This window comes from Myxocyprinus asiaticus, chromosome 12 (genome assembly GCF_019703515.2).
Source record: "Myxocyprinus asiaticus isolate MX2 ecotype Aquarium Trade chromosome 12, UBuf_Myxa_2, whole genome shotgun sequence".
Lineage (NCBI taxonomy): Eukaryota > Metazoa > Chordata > Actinopteri > Cypriniformes > Catostomidae > Myxocyprinus > Myxocyprinus asiaticus.
The window spans coordinates 48,921,124-48,943,088 of record NC_059355.1 but is presented as its reverse complement, the minus strand read 5'-3'; the positions used below and the strand labels follow the sequence as shown (position 1 = coordinate 48,943,088).

At 38.9% G+C, this 21,965-nt stretch overlaps 1 long non-coding RNA gene across 1 annotated transcript in view; it reads right to left on the bottom strand.

The window, feature by feature from the left end:
- Positions 1–14,024: 14,024 nt before the first annotated feature.
- LOC127449605 (uncharacterized) overlaps positions 14,025–21,965 on the bottom strand; it is a 57,036-nt gene continuing 49,095 nt past the window's right edge. Inside the window, exon 3 of the long non-coding RNA XR_007898761.1 lies at positions 14,025–14,097. This is a non-coding gene — a long non-coding RNA (uncharacterized LOC127449605). The remainder of the gene's footprint in view (positions 14,098–21,965) is intronic.

Sequence of the window (21,965 nt, the reverse complement as noted above, 5' to 3'; positions counted from 1 at the left end):
TTCAAAGACTGCATTCACACTGCAGCTAAATACAGTTGAAACTCCTTTTTCGTTGCTTTATACGTGAGTTTGGATTTTTACAGTGACAACAAGGAGGTCTACCTACATGTTAGCATTCCCATTCATCTCAATAGCAGTTGCTCGGCTGGCACATGAATCCTCGGAATTACCTGATTTTAATTCTGTCATCTTGGAGTTATGGATGCAACTGTTTCTGAGACAATCACCTGAGCTGTTAATGTCATGTGACTGATTACTCTTGAGACAAAATGTTGTCCTGATAAGGCTGTCCAAGTCCATTTTACGCATTTAAAAGCATTGCAAAAAATCTTCCAATGGTAAACATTAACTACGTTTCCATCCAAGGATTTTTTGCGGAACAAGTTTTAGTGCATCAAAATTAAGCTGATGGAAATGCAAATTATCGCTAAAATTTCACAAGTGTCGACATAATATATTTAAGTTTAACTCTAGAGCATAAACTCTATGTCGATACATCAAATGTCGCGAAAAACTGGTTTGGAAACACTTTTTGTCAAGAAAATGGGCATTAATGCAAAAATATAGTGTCACATGACAGAATTTGCCCCAACGGTTAGCCTATGTTAATCATGATGACAGTATACATCCTTGAAAGCCAATTTATTGTATGTGATTATGGATTGATCTTAACGGCATACCTGCACAGACCGATGCTCCAAACATGACACTTCCAGGAGTGCCAACACAAATATCTCGTATAATGCACATGGACAAGTGCACGGAGAACAAATGAATGGCCACTCTTTGCGATTAATTTAATCACGGTAGCCATCCGTTTATTTATTAAAGTTGCTTTTCCACACCATTCAAAATAATAGATGGTAGTCACGGAATTAGCCCACAATACAAAAAAAACATATCATTTCTGTGCACAAAGATGTTTTAAATTAAAAATAAATACACAATACTAGGAGAAATGCTTCAGTGTGCTTTTTTGAAACACTAACATATAGCCCAATTCTTTAAAATTATCACTTAGCTTACTTTTGAAAAAATGCTGGCAAAATTCCCTGTATTAAATTAAATAAATTACCAAACAAAAAAGCATTAAATTAAAAAAATTAATTACCAAACGAAAAAAAAATACATATTTTTAGACCTATATATGCCTTTTCTTTACACAAACTTAAATGAGCCTTTCCCTGTTCTGTAGATGAAAAAAGTCGTCTGAATGACATTCTCAGAATGTTCTACACTTTTTTCAAGACTATAAACTATCAGAACTATTTGTCCAATGAGTTCACTTTCAGAAAATGAGATTTTGAGCATTTTAAAACGTTAAAATATTTTAAATCTAACCCTCTTTACCTCGGATCGCATTTGCTGAGCTTCTTCAGAAAATGTAAATTGCATTATGACATTAAATTAATTTTAGATGATAATCAAGTTCAGTTGGTCATTAAAAGTTGCTGGAGAAATATGCGGGACATAATGCAGTTGTGATGGCAATGCTTTAGATTAGATGATTGTTCAAAATAGCCTACTGAATATCAGGAATGTATCATAAACACTGATGTTACACTGCATACATTTTTCTTTAATAGCTGTGCACACAGCATACACGTTGATGGATGGTCCTTATACTAAGACCGAAAGTTCCCCCACTACTTGCAGGTTGCCAGCTTGAACAGGGCCATGACGATTCGCTTTCGGGTCAGAACCGGTGGCAACCTGCGATAGGCGCAACATCAGGACCAATATTACAGTCCTATCAGAAGGATAACTGCTCCCTTTTGATTGCAATTCCTCGTCTTATTGCTTTTATTTGTGAAATTAAAATGACAGTAAGCTGTCTAATTTCAATGAATTGTCTCAATACTCTCCCCATTTTACCAAAACTTTGGAGGAAAAAAAAACAGGGACATCTGGGAGGTGAATTAGCAATAAACACACACATCTATATGGAAACGGCTTCAGGGCAGATTTTTTTTGCGGCAAAGTGTTTTTTTAGGCATGACGTCACCACGCACACCATTTTTACCAATAAAAGGCCATTTGAATGGAAACAGGCAGAAAACGGCAAATTTTGCCAAAACAAATTTACGCATTTTCACTTTGTCGATAGCAAAATAGTGCGAAAAGTGGATGGAAACTAGGCTTATGTTGTATAATGTAATTAAATACTTACAATACAATAATACGCCTCCAATCACTAAATCTAATTTCATCATAAATATCTGACACCAAATGAGCTGTATATAGGGCTGCCAATCGATTCAAATTGTTTATGATATGCCGATTAATCCATTGAATTAAGTGCAATTGCTCTCATATATAAATATTTGCTGAGAAAGGCTTTCCAATAATAATTTAATATAAAATGATTTAATAATTATACTGTAGTTATATTTAAATAATTATGAATTTAATATATATATATATTATAAATATAATAATTCAGACATTACATTATTGTGGCAGATAAGTAAAACCTTGATTGGGCAATACAAAAAGTGGCTTTAGAAGGCATTAATTGGTTATTTCCATATTATTGAACATACTGTAAGCCTATCATTGGCCTCCAGTCCACAGCAATCCCTTTTGCAATTTAATTTGTCAATCTGTCCGAGATGAATTTATTATAAGGGCTTTTTTAAGGATGCTTCAATGTACACATGCGTCAGACGGAGACGGACACTTGGTTGCACTGTGTCATAGACACAGCATTTTTAGGTCGCTGTGTTACATTAAACATAGTTTAAAACTAAGAAAAACAAGTCTCGAGATCTTGCATTAGAAATTGTGCTCCGTTCAGCTGTGTTTGAACGCAAGAACGCGTCCTGATCCTGTGCTGTCACTTGTGTCAAGCAAGCCTGAGTGAGTTGAGTGTAATTTGTTCTCTGTGCAGTTCCGTGTTGCCTATAAACCTGGAGTTTTGCTTACTGCCCCCTGCTGAAAACAGGTGGTACTTCAAGCTTGAATTGCTCAAATATGCTATAGTATTCCTTAATACAGTCCAGGTACATGATTAATTGCATAAATGTTTCGCACTGAATTGAAGTGTTAAATCGAAACATCCATGTTTCTCATTTAAGTCATCGAGAAGACAAAACATTGCTGCTCTTAGGCTAACAATATAGACACATCAGCGCTAATATGCTTTTGTTTGAAAACACAATGATGGACACCATGCGAGGATCAGACATGTGAGCAGCGAGCTCTGCGCACTTTGCTAGTTTTAATACCTTTTATGACATAAACCGGTGAGATTCGATACACTCTGTTCCATAACTGTTCTAGGAGAACAATTTGTCAAAGAATTCAAAATCCTCGGGCTCTAGAGACATTAAAAGACACTTTCATGCTCAAGCTGACACCCCTGAGCAGGCCGCAGGCCTGGGAGTCGATTTGGCCAGAGAGATGTGGAATATGCGGTGAGAGATGTTGAACATGTCGGCAATGCTGACGAAGGTCATTGCTGACTTGGAAGATCTTGCTGTGATATGTTGAGCGATCACTGAAATGGAGGCTAAATTTACTGATGTGGTCACAAGAGTGGGGGATGTCGAGAAACAGATCGATTATCTGGAGTTATCAGAGAGGGAATTATCTGCTAATCCGCTAGCGACCAAGGTGGATTTGGAGCGTGTCTGGGAGAAGTTGGAGGACATGGAAAACCATAGCTGGCGGAATAACGTCTGTATCATGGGAATCCCGTAGGGAGTAGAGGGACGGGATATGGTGGAATTCCTGGATGGGCTCTTTCCGAGTCTGCTCGACATAGCAGGCCATGAGCTGGAAATTGAGCAAGCTCACAGGGATCCGGCTCGGCAATCTGCTGAGGGAGACAGGCCTCTGAGATCATCTGATAAAGATCTTGTGTTACATGAGGCGAGGTGTAAAGGAAGTCTTTCTTACTTTCTTCAATCGGGTCGAGGCCACAAGGAATGTGTTTTTCCTCCACCTTTCCTCCATGTTTTGAAAACGCTCTCCATTACCACATACTTTGGAAAACGATGACATTAGGAAACTGAAAACGAAAGTTTTCCACAAAAACCTATTAGTCAGTCGTTCAGGATTGTATTCCATACACTAACAATTCCTGGACGATTTCGATATTTGTTTCACTTTATTTCTGTGCTGTCAATTATTTTGCCTCCTGATTTTTTTCAAGGAGGCAATGCCTCATTGAAACATTGTGTAGATAGAAGAGTCTATTCAAAATCCACCACTTTCCAAATGCTATTATAACTCTGCATGCTTTGACCGACACTAATGCACCTTTCTAGAAACGACTGTACAAAAGCTTGTAACTCCTCACACCACTTTAAATCCAGAGGAAATCCTGACAGGTGAAGCACCCAGCTGAACGGAGCGGGGAAAAGCGTAGACTTTCTCAGCAAAGCCGGCCTGCTTTCCACGCTCTGTGTCCAGCAGAGGAGGCAAATTGATTGGGCCTCCAGTTTAACCGCCTGCCGTTTTCTGGAGGGCTTTTGAAGACTTCCTCCTTTTCTGCCCCATCAGGAACGGGAAGGAGAGAAAAGATAAGCCGGTGAAATCTGGCCTTTCTCCCTGCACAGGCACCCGTCTCCCAGATAATTCCCCTCTGGAGACACATTCAAAGCAACAGGGCTTAACCGGGCACACACAGCAGCAGTGCTAGGGGGAGCGTGTCGCAGAAACTATGAATTGCTTAATCAGAGGTAAATTGCTGGGAGGACGTGAAGGACGTGAAGGCGATTGGTTTGTTGAGGGAGCACAAAGCAGGCACTGCCTTCAAGATTGGTTGAGGAGGTGTGACCTTCATATAGTGAGACGGAGCTCTACAGCAGTTTAAGACCGGAGTAATATGACCAACACTCTTTATACAGTGGAGACTAGAATATTTCTAGCGAGCTTTCTTTATTGTAATTATATGAAAGACACAAACACTTCTGATTGAAAATAATACCAAAGGAAGGCATTGTTGGCAAGTAGCTGTGAGATACTATGCTTTTCTCAACCTGGTTTCATAGAATCCCATTATTTTTGCAAAATGACTGTTACATGACGTATCGCGTCAATTTCCTGGTGAAATTAACTGTAGAGGCGCTATAGCAACAATGACTTTTATTTGCTTTCACACAAATCATGAGTAATCAGCTGATTATCAGTTCATAAACACCCTGTTTTCGCCCTGTTCCTCACACAATCTGCTATTTTACAGTCTTGCATCTACTGGTAAATACTTTTACTATAGTGTATGACATGCAATTTACATTTACAAGCATGTTCGAGTATGATCAAAATGTGTGGTAGCTCAACTGATTGTTGCACTTGTGATGTAAAGGAGCGGGGTACGACTCTGAGCCGAAAGTGACCTGAGCCGAAAGTGTCATAAAAACACCACAAAATGAAGTGGTTGCATTTTTCATCTCACATTTGCTTTTTCTGACCGTATCGATTAGGTTTAAGGTTTGAGGTAGGGAGGTCAGTTTTGTTGGTTTAAAACTCAGCCACACAGTGGACATTTTGCCACAATATTTGTAAGGAGCCACGTAATCTCATTTAGCAAAAATTACGGCATTTTCATGAGAACAGGCTGAAATGTTATTTTGTCAGTATGCACAACTTTTTTTTTTTAATGGCCATCAATGAAAAACAGATGCTTTTTTTTTGGGCCAAATGGTGTGGTTACGGCATCTACCAACAGGGGATGGTACTCTTGGAAATGCCAAAAATGCAAAATGATTGACAGGTAGCCCCCAGTCTCCTTTTTGCTGTCACAGAGACAGGTGTGGTTTCTCAAGACAGCTATTTCAGTAATATCTGTCAGGTTGTAGGACATTTTGTGCATGGTATTTCAAAAGCCACATAGATACAGCAGCTTTAAACCATGTTCCTGGGCCTAATGTGTACGATTCTTTAGTACACGCTATCGAGAGCAACAGTCTGGTTCCAGAAGTAAAAATCCCATTTGTTTTTTCCACAGGGGAATTGATTATTTACGATAACTTAAAAACCTTTAATGACAGACCTACTGTGAGTTTCGATGTTGTTAATCGATGGTATATGCTTATGCCATGTCTTCAACTACACTACCCATGATCCTAAGGGGGAAAATCCACCAATCAGAGAATCACGACCAACAAAGCACGCCAAAAGAGCTCTGCAGCGACCAGCTACACTCTCAAACTACTTATATATATATATATATATATATATATGAATATTTTGCAATGAACCAAGACGTCTTAAAAAGTGGGCGGGCACTGTTGTGCTCTATTCAAAGTTTTTGTGATTATCAAAATGTGAACTTTCTCCGCTACTGAAACTACTTTCCTTTTTGGTGGATTTCACAAATCACTCTTACTTTTAAACCCCTCCCCTCCAACCACCTGTGATTTATGGAGCACTTTTCACCATACGATCAGTTATTTATGGATAAAATCAAGTCCCGCTCTGCATTTCTTTCTTGTTTAATGTTCTGCTTTACCCAGAAATACATCAGATTATGGAGGTAAAAAATGGGTTGCAAACAGCATTTTGTCCAGTATTGACTTTGGCAATATTTCCGAATGGAATACTAGCTTACTACTTACTGAATAATGAACAGTATGTAGGATACTTTAGAAAAACACTAATTGAAACAGTAGGCACTATTCCACAAGAAATTATTCAAACAGTCATATGACCTCAAATGTGCTTGTTTAGTTCATTGGGTGATGTCTAATTATCAACTTGACTCAAATAATGAGTCAGAATATAGACGGCTGATAAAAAAATAAAATAAATAAATAAATAAATCACTGCTGATATAACTTCCGGTTCATTCATCGCACTGGAAATGGAAGGTTTAAGTTGAGCACATTGCATTGTGAGAAACAGTATATCTCATACTGCAGAAATAATAAGAGTAGTATGATAGTCTGCTATTAACTTGACACTCACATAGCAACAGACTGAAAGCATCATGGCTTATTACATTAATTAGATACACCGATCAGCCACAACATTAAAACCACCTGCCTAATATCATGTAGGTCCCCCTCGTGCCACCAAAACAGCTCTGACCCGTCGAGGCATGGACTCCACAAGACCTCTGAAGGTGTCCTGTGGTATCTGGCACAAGACGGTAGCAGCAGATCCTTTAAGTCCTGCAAGTTGCGAGGTGGGGCCTCCATGGATCGGACTTGTTGGTCCAGCACATCCCATAGGTGCTCAATCGGATTGAGATCTGGAGAATTTGGAGGCCTTGAACTCTTTGTCATGTTCCTGAAACCATTCCTGAGCAATTTTTTGCAGTGTGGCAGGGCGCATTATCCTGCTGAAAGAGGCCACTGCCATCAGGCAATACCGTTGCCTTGAAGGGGTGTACGTGGTCTGAAACAATCTTTAGGTAGGTGGTACGTGTCAAAGTAACATCCACATGAATGCCAGGACCCAAGTTTTCCCAGCAGAACATTGCCCAGAGCATCACACTGACTCCACCGGCCTGCCTTCTTCCCATGGTGCATCCTGCTGCCATCTCTTCCCCAGGTAAACAATGCACACACACCTGGCGTTCACATGATCTAAAAGAAAATGTGATTCATCAGACCAGGCCACCTTCTTCCATTGCTCCATGGTCCAGTTCTGACGCTCACATGCTCATTGTAGGCGCTTTCGGAGGTGGACAGGAGTCAGCATGGGCACTCTGACCGGTCTGCAGCTACGCAACCCCATACGCAGCAAGCTGTGATGCACTGTATGTTCTGACACTTTCTATCATGACCAGCATTAAGTTTTTCAGCAATTTATGCTACAGTAGCTCTTCTGTGGGATCGGACAGACGGGCTTACCTTCGCTCCCCATGCGCATCAATGAGCCTTGGGCGTCCATGACCCTGTCGTCGGTTCACCAGTTGTCCTTCCTTGGACAACTTTTGGTAGGTACTAACCACTGCATACCGGGAACACCCCACAAGACCTGCCGTTTTGGAGATACTCTGACCCAGTCGTCTAGCCATCACAATTTGGCCCTTGTCAAAGTCACTCAGATCCTTACCCTTGCCCATTTTTCCTGCTTCCAACACATGAAATTCAAGAACTGACTGTTCACTTGCTGCCTAATATATCCCACCCCTTGACAGGTGCCATTGTAATGAGATAATCAATGTTATTCACTTCGCCTGTCAGTGGTTTTAATGTTGTGGCTGATCAGTGTATATGGACAGTGTGATCTCACTAGCATTCAAGTAAGAAAAATATCTTCTTTTATCTGGAATGTCAGTGTGTGGGGGTTTCATGCTATAGTAAGCACACTATCGCAGAAATATCTAGTATAAATATATGCTTTATAATATGAGGCTCCATTTAATGCAGTGTAATTGCTGCACTCTTGAGATGCTATTTGCTTGAGCGCTTGATTGTGTTGGTTGTGCACATCCGCCTTTTTCAGGACGTTGTCGCCACCAAGTGGCCAAACTGTGTAATGAAGACCAGAATTGGTCCAACGATAATGTAATGTATTATGCTGTATAAATGCTGTATGAAGCAGCATAATTTGTGTCAACAGTACTAATAATAGAAGTTGGTTGGTATATATATATATATAAGGGATAATATATAGTGAAAAGGGACACCGGGGCTAGTTGTCACACCTATTTTGAGAGTCAGTTCCTGTGGAGAGAATACCTTGAGATCTTCGCTATTTGACATATCTTGCCTTCAGTAGCATGTAACCTCAGAAGATGGGGTAAGTTGTCACAATAGGAACTTGCCATTAACTGCCTATTACAGGCTTTTCAGCTGTATTTAAATGGTTTAAAAATATATATGAACAAAACAATTAATGAAACAAAATTTTAAAAAAGAAATAATAATAATAATAATCATTAAAAAAAAAAAAAAAAAACATTATTGCTGTAGACATCAGATATTGCAACTAATACACAGTATTAAATTACATTTAAAAACACTTTCCCCAATAAAAATGCGACATCCTGCCCCAACCTGGCATGTCTGAGAAGTACATATGTCCTAAAAACTCCTTTCAAACTTCATTATGTAGTTGACCCTTTCCAGCAACCTACATCTGCAACGTTTTAAATAGCATTACATGTTAAATCAGCTTACCTCAAAAACCCAAAATGTACAAAAGGCCTTTTACCTCGGGTATTTTAGCGCCGTTTTACTCTGACATGGTATTATCATCATATATTTTCAATAAAACACAAAAACCGGTGAGCTTGAAGTTGCAGTGTCTGTCCACTAGATGTCACCCGCAGGTAAATATTTATCATCAACTCTACGTCAGAGAGTCCTATCAAAGTGGCTGTCAAGGCAAGTCAGTCCACTCGGCCACCATCTTTGAAGCACTCCCAGGCAGCTATTTTCTATGATTACAAGCGACAGCTTCTTTCTACTTGAATAGGATAGAGCGAAATCTCCAAAATGGTTGGTCAAGATTACGATCAAAGAACATATTTTAAATAAATCAGCAGGTAAATCGGACAACAATGGTATAATAAATTGTGCTTCTTGTTAGTTCAGATCACGTTAAATAACACAAAAACAAAAAACGCTTTTTTCTCTTCTTCTTCTTCTTTCAGGCAGGTCAAGCTAATGCGCATGCGCGTTTTCGAGTTCACTGACAGGCAATGTATGTATTTGAAAGAGGCGGGACTTTCTCTTCTACATCCGCCATATTGGGCGTTCGAATTTCTCAAATTATTTTTAATACAAGTTCTCTGTCTCGGGCTAACTAGTCTTTGGTCCTGTCGCGCAATCAAACGAAGAAGTAGATTTGTTATTTATTTTACATAAAAAAATATACATTTTTAATTCTTTACAGGGTATTACATTTAAATGTCATGGTACAAAATCATTCAGTATCATGGTATTTACATTTTACATGGTACTTAATGGACTTTCAAAAACATTTTATGGTACATGTTTTGTTTATTTGAAAGAAATAGCCTATATGTACACATTAAAACATTAAATGTGCTTTACTGTGAAATAGATTTGTTGTAATCAATCAAATCAAATGCTAAATATACGCCATCAGAAACTCCATTTCCTGTTTACATTACAAATGTTCACATTTCTCTTGCCATACATTCCCAAATGATGTTTGCCTTATATTTGTGTATTAGGTAGAACTGTATGTGTCAGATGATGTCCAATCTATACTGTATGTTTGCTCATCTTTACCATAAACTCTGCTAGAGCTGGACGCTTTGTCTCTTTTTTCAAGTTGTACATTTAAAGGGTGTGAGCAACTGTGTTTATGGTAACTTTGTTTCCCCAAAGTGCTAAGTTTGGCACAGTTGTAGGCTACTGTATAGATAATAACAATAATTTTTAACAAGCTCTCTCTCTCTACAGTATCTGTGATCAGTGTGTAAAGTGCCCGAGGATCTCTTAAAAAGAGCTGCTCACTGGTCTGATCTGTTCAAACTTGATTTCAGGACAGACTCAGGAAACTATTTAAAGATTGACAGACATTTTTGCCCAGATTTTAATTCCACTTTATCATCAGTTCATGAGCAGCTGTGGCTTTTGTATCTCAGACATTCATAGTACGCTTTGAAGGCTTTAAATTCATTTTTAACCATTAAAATGAGCATTCTACTGTATTTTTATTAAGAGCAATACATGATCGATTCAAAGGATCAACTTCACAAATCACCCATTTGCAACCAACACAACAAAGATCCTGTAACGTATTCTGCTTTCGGAAATAAGAATGTAATCTCATTTCCTAGTGGAATTCTTGAAGTCCGTTTTGAATGGACGAGATCCGTAAAGGACGTGTGTCTCAACATGAAGGACAGCTGTAATCAGACCCATACACTTAGAGGTAACCTGGAGGGAAACCAGATAATTAAATAAACATATTACTTTGGTTTTCTACCCAACTGGTTTACAGGGCAAATTTGCAGATCACTATGTTTCAGCACAACCCTTAGATTAACAAAATCTTTCACAAACACTCTTTTTGGGGATGTTAAATGGGTATTATTCCTCTTTAATCAGCAATCGTCCTCTTCTTCCTTCTTAAAAGTTTGCAAGGTCTCATTCAGTGTGGCTTTTATTTCTCATCTCCATTTCTGCCCTTTAGAGAAAGATCTGCTTGGGATTGTGCACATTTTGCATGGTTTTCCACTTGAGATTAAAAACACATTGTGTTTGTGTGTAAACTGCATCATGGAAAACTGGATTTAGAAGTTCACAGAGAATGTTGGTATACAAGAATTTGTTCCTTACATGAACACACATCACATACACTTTCAGTCTATTGTGCATAAATTAGTATGTTACATACAAATGTTATAAAGAAGGTTATTTAGAAAATAAGAAGATCTTAAATATTCTATAAAGGAATTTCTTAGTGCTGTTTGCAAGGGCAAAGACTTACGCACTTAGATGCGTAACTTGCATCGTTTGTGCTCAAGTGTTGGGTAAATCTGAGTTACAGTACAGCGTGGCACAAGTGAATGGGGGCCAATTTTTGATGGTTAAAATATTCACTTTTTCAAAAGTATAGCCACAAGACATAAACAATATACGTGTAAACATGATTTTAATGTGATAAAATTGCATACTAACCTTTTCTGTGTAAAGTTATAGCCAATTTTACAACCACGTTGCCATGACGATGTAATGTCTACAAACCCTAAAACCCTACAATGACAATTTAAACAGCTCTACAGCTCAAATAATACACAAGTTTTAACAGAAGAATGAATGTAAGTACTTTTATAAAATTATAAGCTTCACATTTCTGTGTTTAAACCCTCCAAATATTGGCCCCATTGACTACCATTGTAAGTGCCTCACTGTCACCAGGATTTCTGCTTTTTATAAAGAAAAGGAGGGACGAGTCGAAATACATTTTTGTGGTAATCAACATTATGCCACAAATGCTGTTGATTGTGCTTAACTTGTTCTGAACCCGGAATATTCCTTTAAATTTACATATACATTAATATAAACCAACTAAACACCCTATTTTATATAGCCTAACTTGAAGGTCGAAATATAGTGATAAACTGGTAGCAATTAACTAAATATTTCGTTTAAAAAAAACAAAGACGTAACTTATGGCAATGTCCCTTTAAAGCTGTGCAAGCGCTCAAGTAAATCAGTGAATCATTTATATGAACTAGTTCATTAACATAAACCATTTGAACGAATCGACACACAAAAGGCGTGGTCACATTTACCTTTGCATGGTGAAATTCCACGGGCGAAGAAGGCGTGGTCAGCTCAATCAATACTTTATTGCCAAATAACTTAGTTGTCTAGATGTTGAGCACATTCAGTAAAATTCCTTGTCTGATTCCTCCCTCGGCTCCATTGCTGCATTCGACATATAATATGACAGATGTAGCGTTTTGTGACGCTACAGCGCTACTCGCTGGAAAATTTAGTTTGTTACTGGAAAAGCTGCACTATAGTAAAAATAGCGAAATTACTGTCAAGTAACGTCACTTCCCCAACACTGTGCCACACACATAAACGATACTTTAAATAATTTGTCTTTTTGACAGATGCAACTCGAGATGCAACTTAGTGACTAGCAAATTGGTGTCCAGTCACAGGTCAAGCCGAGCGTCAGTGGTCATCTGGGACATTAAGAGGGTGTTGGAACCAGAGCCCAGAGGTCACACTAGATGGAGACGGGGGTCGAACTTGTCGTGGATCTCTTTCACCAAAGCCTGATTTCAGAGTCAGAAGCCATTGTACTGCTGGACACACAATCTGACCCCATTTGCTACCCAAAACACAACTGTCCCAACTCCTGTTTTTATGAACGGAAATAGCCTGAGAGGATTAGCGTGTCAGTCCGACTGAATTGTGGTGAACGGCAAAAACAAGACATTAACAACCGACATTATAAATTGCATTCAGTTCATTTTTGAGGTGTGTGACTTTAACCCTCAGAGACCCAAGCATAGATGATATATTCTCTATTTCCCTCCTTGATCATATTTTTAGGAAGCTACTGATAAGCATATTTTGATTTGGCAATAATTTTGAGAGACTTTAGAAAACAAGTGTAGTCTATGGCGAAAATTGTAATTTTTAAGCACATATTGCCTCAAAGTTATAGCACACCTCTCCTCAACAAGCCATGTGATTTATGCCATAGCACAAACCGTGCGGTGGGACGAGAAATGATCATTATTTAGGGTTAGATTTTGGTCAAATCACTAACCCAAAGTATGAGCAATAGTAATAGTGATGTTTGCTACTGCTAAATATGTAATACATTCGACTTTCTTTTTTTTTTTTCAATTTGGAATGCCCAATTCTTAATGCGCTCTAAGTCCTTGTGGTGGCATAGTGACTCACCTCAATCTGGGAGGCGGAGGACGAATCTCAGTTGCCTCCGCGTCTGAGACCGTCAACCTGCGCATCTTATCACGTGGCTTGTTGAGCGTGTTACCACAGAGATGTAGTGCATGTGGAGGCTTCACGCTATTTTCCGCGCCATCCACGCACAACTCACCACGCGCCCCACCGAGAGCAAGAACCGCATTATAGCGACCACAAAGAGGTTACCCCGTGTGACTCTACCCTCCCTAGAAACTGGGCCAATTTTGTTGCTTAGGAGACCTGGCTGGAGTCACTCAGCACACCCTGGATTTGAACTCGCGACTCCAGGGGTGGTAGTCAGCGTCTTTACTCGCTGAGCTACCCAGGCCCCCACACATTCGACTTTTTAACGGGGTACTCTGTTCAACTTGGATCCGAAATTGGCTCAGTGGCATTCGGTTCAAAACTTGCTTCCAAAGTCTGGTGCGGCCCAACAAACCTCACTTTGTTGGGAATATAATGGTGAAACACAACTCCAAACTGTCTAAATGGCAAGCATTAAAAAAGCTTTGACAAAAACAATGTTGTCTTTGATATTTTTGTCTTCAGTGCTGCATTGTAGACCGCAGGGGTTTGGTTTTCCATGCAAATGCCACAGAAAAATGGGCCATAATGTGTGAATGCGAGTTGCTCTAGGATGTGTGTAAAAAAAGATGAGAAAAAAGGGATGATTCTAACTTTGATGACATGTCTTGTGTTTTGTCTACCATGGTCAGTCTCAATCATAGTTTATCTGTTGCTCTTGAGTGAATTTTCATCAGTGTCTTCTCTTGGGGCATACATAGAGGACACAGAAACAGCAGACTTTAATGTGTTGAACATTTCTTGCCTTGTTGATTATAGATGACGATACTCAAAAACACCAAATATAATTTTTAGATTAAACAACAAAATGTACATTTTTTGTTTAGTGTCTAAGTTTAGTATATCTAGATTTATATAATTTTTTTTCTCTATAAAGGCATATAATTACTCAAAGCTCATGTAGGATATGCAATACTGTTTATTTTCAATTTTTTTTTTTTTTTTTTGCATTGTGAATTAAAGGAATATTTCACCCAAAAATGGAAATTCTGTCATCATTTACTCACCCTCATTTTGTTCCAAACATGTATGAAATTTCCCTTTTTTAAATGTCAATATAGTGTTTGGTGCAAACAATACACATGATAAATAATATTTATTGAAAAAGAATATTTTATTCATTTGATGTGCTGAATTAAACTGTGATACATTTCAGTCTATATTTATAGACCAAAGAGAGGAAGCTGTCATGGCCAAACTCTCAAACATTTGGTATCTCTGAAAAGTCCAGGGAGTCCTCTGATAATACCCCAATATTTACCACTGTAGCATGAATGCGCTAAGAAAAACTTAAATAATAAATGTCCTACACAAAAATGAATCGCTGGGCCTCAGGAGAATAATGACCTTTAAAGTATCAAATATGATACATACAATTAAAAAAAAAAAAAGTGTTTTTTTTTTAAATTATTATTTCTTTTTATATTTTGTTTAATGTTACTAAAAACAGTTTAATGTAAAAAATAAATAAATAAAAAAATAGAATTTTCTGACAATAATTTCATATGTCATTCTTTACAGGGTTAAGTAATCTCTTTTTCTAAATTTTCCACCAATGATTTTATTTAATATTTTATTTATTATAAAATGTGCATTGTTATTGTACCTCTTTTCCACCTACATATTGTGGCCCCAAAAGGTATTTGGACACTTAAGCCACACACATACTAAAATATGAATGTCACTGCATTAGCTAAATAAATATCTAAAGTGTCATTTGTTCTAAAGTAAGATGGCTCACTTAACACGCTTTTCATGCCAGACATTTAAAAAAAAGATGCAGTTTGAGTGCAGATTACACTTGTTTTCATATTTTGTTATCTAAAGCAATTATATTCAGACATTTTTAAGTGTAAATTAGGTGTCCAAATATATTTTGGGGCCACTGTACTGTATATACAGTATATGGCATACATTTGGACTTTTCAGTGGTGTACACTACATACAATTTTGAAACAAAATTGCCACAATGCAATGTAATTTGCAATTCATTCTGTCCATATTAAGTGCATTTTTGTCCTACTTTGCACTTAAAATACACAGCCTCACAACATGACATGAACATGTGAAATTAATTGTAAAAGAAAAAGAGAATGGAAAAACCCTCCCAGTATCCACAGTCCCTGCCCTAACCGCAAAACGCTGTGAATAAAATATCCGTAATGACATTAAAATGACATATTTTTGTCTGGGACATTTACCCTCAGCGTCATACGGCTAAATTAGACAGCTCTGAGCTTTTTGAAGACCAGCCCGCACTGCAGCTCACCATTGAGCATTCACGGTGGTACGGACGTCCACTTAGTCTACCGCCCAGTCTCCGTACTGATCTCCATGGCTTTTGCAATTACAATAGGAACCATGAAGCCTATCCACTGGCCCGAGGGACAGCTGGGCCCTGTTATTTGTCAGCAAAGCTCTGTTTCTCAATGTGGGAAAACGGACCACAAAAAGCCCCTGGAGGTCTGGCTGCGTTCTGCCCGTTGTGTGCACAAGCCAGTGAAACTCCATTCCAGGCAGCAAGGAACGATTTTAGTGAAAACATGTTTTCTGTACACAACACTGGCATCTTTCAGAGCAAACGCTAATTGGAAAAACTCGAGATGGAGTTTCGGGATTTAACAATGGCACTGTGTCTTTTACTGTACGGTACACCGGGGGCCTCCTCGGAAAATCTATTTTTTCCTGGTTCTTTACTTTTTGTTTACGTTTAGGACACATAACAAATTTCAAAGACATCCACACAAATTGACTAAGATACCATAAGCAAGGCCATGGAAGAAAAATATACAGTAGGCCACAGTGAATGCAAGGTCGTTCTGTGGTACTAAATGGGCTTGTTGTTGTTTTGCAGGGATCTTTCACCAAAATGTAAATTATTTTTTTTCATCCTCATGTCGTTCCAAACCGTATGACTTTCATTCTTCAGTAAAACACAAAAGAAGATGTTTCCAGTGTTGAATAGCATGTAAAAACAAATGAAAGTATCATGAAAGTAGATCATACACCTCAAAACTATAGCTTTGGATAAGAAAGAGACAATTTATACTGTGAATTCAGGGCTGTACAGTGCAACAGTGTTGCTCAGATTTGCGATTAAAAGTTGGGAAATAAGACAAAACATTTTAACGCTAAGATTAATTTGTCGCTAAGTGTCATTTCCGCCAATGAGGAGCGTTGCAACAAAGAACATGTACAATGTTGTCTGATGTCTGATGTCTGCTGTGCTAATGCCAAAAGTTGAGCGCTCGAAATTTAACAGGATGCTGTGGACGAGTCATCAGCGTCACGGTAATGCTGGATGCGCATTACAGTCTACATGCAAAAAAAAAAAAAAGAGAGAGGAAAAAACTGTTACGATTAAAAAAAAAAGTGGAAAAAATGATTACTGTTAGTCCTCGGAACCCAAATAATCCAGTGTTTCTGAGGGCCAACAGTAATATTTTTTTACATGTTTTATTTTTAAATAAATTAGAATTAGTTTTTTAGTGCACTAGCACTAATGCTAACACCTAAGAAATCGTAGGGCCCAAAGATACTTCATCCAAGTACGCAAATGCAGACGTGAGCGCTTCGCCAATGTATGGCCAACGCGTGGTTCCGTTGTACATACATTACTGTACATGCGCTCTTGCATTGCTCTGGCGGTTACAAAGCTCGGACCACAAGGGGGCGAAAGAGTTTTTGAGGCGCCACGAAACTGGATGTGGTGGAGTCAACATGTCGACAGTCGAGGAGTGTGTGCTTTTTTATTTGCTGAAAAGACGACAGAAAAAATATGTTTGTATAATCTAACTAGTTCGGCGAGTCTCCTCAAATTGCTGCTCCGCCATGACAGTTGAAAAAAGAAGATCTGCTGTAGCACCCCTGCGGCAACACTGTGAATACAGCACGTACTTTCGTTAGGTTATGAATTGTGCTCTGACGCGTTTCACAATGCAACGATGCGTGAAGTTGAGCTTGCGTAGCAAGATGCGTCTGTGTTTGCATACTTGCGTGAAGTATGTTTGGGCCTGTACTCTTGCTCTCAGATCTCAAATCTTAATTCACAGGCGTGCTCATGAGAAGAGTAGCAATGTCCGATTTTTGAATGAAACGTTTTTCTGCAAATCTTGTCCAACTCAAATGCATGATTCATTTACCAAACTTACATCTCTCATTGGAGCATAAATTAGGGCTAAGTTTGTTATCTCTTTTTGTTATCTCTTCTAGCACTTGCAACGTAAATGTGCTGGGTTTGATTCCCAGAGAACGCATTGATAAAATATGAAACTGTAAAGTGTCCTTGGATAAATGTATATGAACTAGAGGAGACACATGTGAGATTACTGGGATCTTCAGACAAAACCTCCTGTTAAAATCAATGCTGTCTAGTAGAACCAATTGAGATTTTAAAGAGATCTCATTTGTGTTTTTTCTTTCCTCCTACACAGTTTCAGCCGACCAACCTCACTTGGCCTACAAGTGCTCATTTCTTTTACCAAACTAAGTTAAAGTTGATTTATACACCCTGGGATAATTGCAAACTTGAGTCAGCTAGGCCTTATGAGGTTATAAAGCCGCCCCATCATCAGTATCCCGTCTAATGACTTTCAAATGTAACCGGCTGCCTCAACACCAATTTTCACATCAATTTATTGCACGTAAACAAGCTGTCGAGTCAATGAACTGTGAAACCCTACCGTAAAGAAATCAGAGCAGAGTGGAAATAGAAAGCGGTCTGTGTAAATGGAGATACAGGGAAGGGTTCGGGTTAGCCAAGTACATGCTAATTTGCTTGAGTCACATGTGTTGCTGTGAATGCGGCGTAGGGTGTAAGACCTCAGAATAAATGATGAGAGAATTTTCATATTTGGGTGAACTATCCCTTCAATGGGCATAAATAGTCTTCATTTAATATATGCAAAAAATAAATTCTTATTTGCTATTTTGATTTCAAAACCAGGACTCTTTTTCCTGACAAGTTTTGTGAGACCCCACTAAACAACTAAAACGACAGCATTTGTGGCATAATTTTGATTAGCATAAAAATTAATTAAGACTTGTCTCACCTTTTCTTTAAAAAAGCAAAAATCGAGGTTTCAGTGAAGCACTTGCAATGGAAGTCAGTGGGGCCAATCTGTAAATGTTAAAATACTCACAATCAATGGGGCCCATTTTTGGAGGGTTAAAACACAGAAATATAAAGCTTATAATTTTATAAAAGCAGTTACATTAGTTCTTCTGTTAAAACTAATGTATTATTTGAGCTGTAAATTTGTTTAAATTGTTGTTTTTACAGTCATTTTAGGGATTTAAGAGTTTGTTGACAATACACCATCATGGCAACGAAGTTTTAAATAAACTTTATACAGAAAAGGTTAGTAAGTGATTTTATCACACTAAAATCATGTTTACATGCATATTGTTTTTGTCTTGTGACTATATTTTTGAAACAGAGTATTTTAACGTTAAAAAATTGGCCTCCATTCACTTCCATTGTAAGTGACTCATTGTGACCCTGAGCTTTGATTAATTAATTTTTTTTTAAGTAGGGATGAGTCTAATTAAATTTCAGTTTAATGCCATAAATGCTGTCGATTGAGCTTAACTTGTATTGAACCCAGAATATTCCTTTAACCAACTTCAAGCTACTACGTAGCAAACTTACTTATGCTAATGCAACAATAAAACATTATTTGTCATTATAATCTATTTGGTACAGCAAAACAACAACAACTACCTTATCTCTATTTTACACTTTACAAGCCCCTTTCACATGATTTTTCCTGTCATGTTTCCCTTTATTCTACATTTTCGGATCTTTGTTTTATTAGCTTTGCTGTGTTTCATACACTACATTGTACTTTACTGTATATATATATATACACATACATTTACACAACAAAGACTTTGTGAACCAAAAAACCTGGGAAAGGAAGACAGGCAATTGTACATTTACACTTTAAACTTAACAGCCAGTAAATATACAGTATACTGTATGGAGAGAAAGAATCGGCACTTATTACACTACTTCATTTGTTTTTTTGCACATCACATAAATCAGAAAAGATAGAAAGCAGCAGTAGGTTGCTCCACTCCGCTCCACTCTACCTCCCCCCATTATCGCCTCGGGAGAAAACCAGCTCAATTTCGTCTTATACTGTGCCAGGAATCCACACCGGCAATTTGACCTGTCAGCCGAGTCATGAATCAAACTTGAAAGGCATGATTAATCAAGTTGATTTATTAGAAACACGAAAGGCACATTTCCCTAGAAGAGTAGAAGACTAGGGGTAAGAGTAGTGTGACGAGGAGGAGGGCGTGGCCGGGTTGAGAGGATACACGCCTGGCGCTGAGTTGCCCAATCAGAGGGAGAGGGATAAAGGAGAAGCTGCTGCTGTCCACTGGGAGGCAGAGGGGCCGTTGCCATCTTCCAGGGGACGGAGGAGCCGCTGCCATCCGCAGGGAGGTGAAGAAACTGCTGCTGTCCACCAGGGGACGGAGGAACTGCTGCTGTCCGCCAGGGGACGGAGGAGCCATTGCCGTCCATCCGCTAGGGGACGGAGGACCTCTGCCATCCGCCGGGAGGTGGAGGAGCCGCTGCCAGCTGCCCGGGAGTGGGGGAGCGGCTGAGGATGGGCAGTGTGCCCGCGGGAGCCGAAGAAGAGCCTTTTCTTCTGTCTCTCTCTCCTCTCTCTCTCCCTGTCTCTCCCACACTCTTTCTCTCTCCACTCTCCCTCCCCTCGTCCTACCCAGGTTCCCAGCAGGCGGGGAAGACCAGCTGGCGACAGAATGGCCAAAATGGCAACTCCTCCCCTCCAGGAAGGGAGGGGGGAGAGTAAGTCAGACCAGAGGTTTCCCCAGCCTGAATCGGGCGGTGGGGGTATGTGACGAGGAGGAGGGCGTGGCCGGGCCGAGAGCATGCACACCCGGTGCCGAGTTGCCCACTCAGCGGGAGAGGGATAATGGAGGAGCCAAGGACACCAGAGAGAGAGGGAGAGAGACACACGTGGCCGTTCTGTGTGTGTTCATTGATGTGTCATTGTGTTTCGGTTCTGAGTTTTATGTAGATTAAAGTCTTGTTGTTTGTTACTCCAGTTCCTGCATCCTCCTTTCCCGAACTGTTACAAGTAGCAAAGAAGGGGGCCAGGCTCCTCGAAAGGGGTCTGCACATATTAGCACTATTTAATACGAGCATCTGTAGTATTTACTCTGCTGTACTCGAGCATGACAAGTATCTATTACTAAACTCTGCATTTCCAGTCCAGAAATCTGATATATATGGAAGCTGGATCCCGCCACAGAATAAAATATTAAAAGGGGTCATTCTGACTTATTAATAAAGAAATAAAGTTGCAGTTGCGAGAAATGAACTCGAAATTGCGAGGTCAGTTGTGACTTTATTCCTCGCAATTGTGAGATATAAAATCGCAATTACGTGATATAAACTAATCGGCAAGTTTATATCTTGTAATTATGAAAAATAAATCACAAATACAAGGTAAAGTGTCGCAAATGTAAGATATAGCCTAAAGCTGATAAAACCTCGCAATTGCGACTTTATATTTCGCAATTTTGCACACTTGTGACAATTGCTTACACTTTCGATTTTTTGATGATAAGCTAAATTGCGAGATTATATCTCATAAGTATGAGAAATAAAGTCACAATTGCGAGAAATAAAGTCAGGATTCAGAGATTTAAACTCTTAATTTGTTTTTGTATATGGGCATAAAATGAATGTGGATGGCACAGCTCAGATCATCTGGTCTTGGAAGAAGTTTATGAGATATTATTGAGTTCTCTGACTTTGGGTATGTCTGTGAGACAGAAGTAGAAGTAAGTTTCTCAGTGAACTGAAAGGATGTCTGGTGGATCTGCAGAGGGTTCCGCTGGTGTGGCAGCTAAGGAATCTCAAATGGTCTGATTGATCGCAGACTTTGGAAACTAAAGGAGACAAATGTGAGAATACTGTCTTTTTTTTATTTATTTTTTTAAGAGAAACATCTGAGAAGTAGAAGACAAGCAAAAGTCTCCAATTGCTCTCCATGTAATCTTATTGCTGTCAAGGGAAACAATTGCAAATTTAAAGAGCTATCGTTTGTGATTTTGCTCTCCTGATGTCTTTCCCAATTGTAGGTAACAAAGATGTGGAAGTAAGGTTTGTAAACTTGTGGAAGTAAACATTGAGGCTTTAGATTAATTTCAGCTTTGTTTAAAGAATGAACAGACGGTTCTTCTACTATGGAGAACTAAACATTTGTAATACAGCATAAAGCATAGCACCCAGTCTTAACCCTAATTAATAAGCTAGCAAGTCATAGTTTTGCTTTCAAAAGCATGACAGTTTGTTGTATTCAAAGTCAACCTGTGACTCATTGAGGCAGTATGCATGTTCCAGGCTATGCACCTTTGAGCAAAACATTTTCAATAACTCTCACAAGCCCTCCTGCTATGAGGTTTTACCATGGTAATGCCTGGATGAGCTCAAACAGTGTAATTATAAGTTGGTTTCTGTGGTTCTGCTGCAAAAAAAAAAAAAAAAAAAGGACCACACAGATTCTGTGCCAT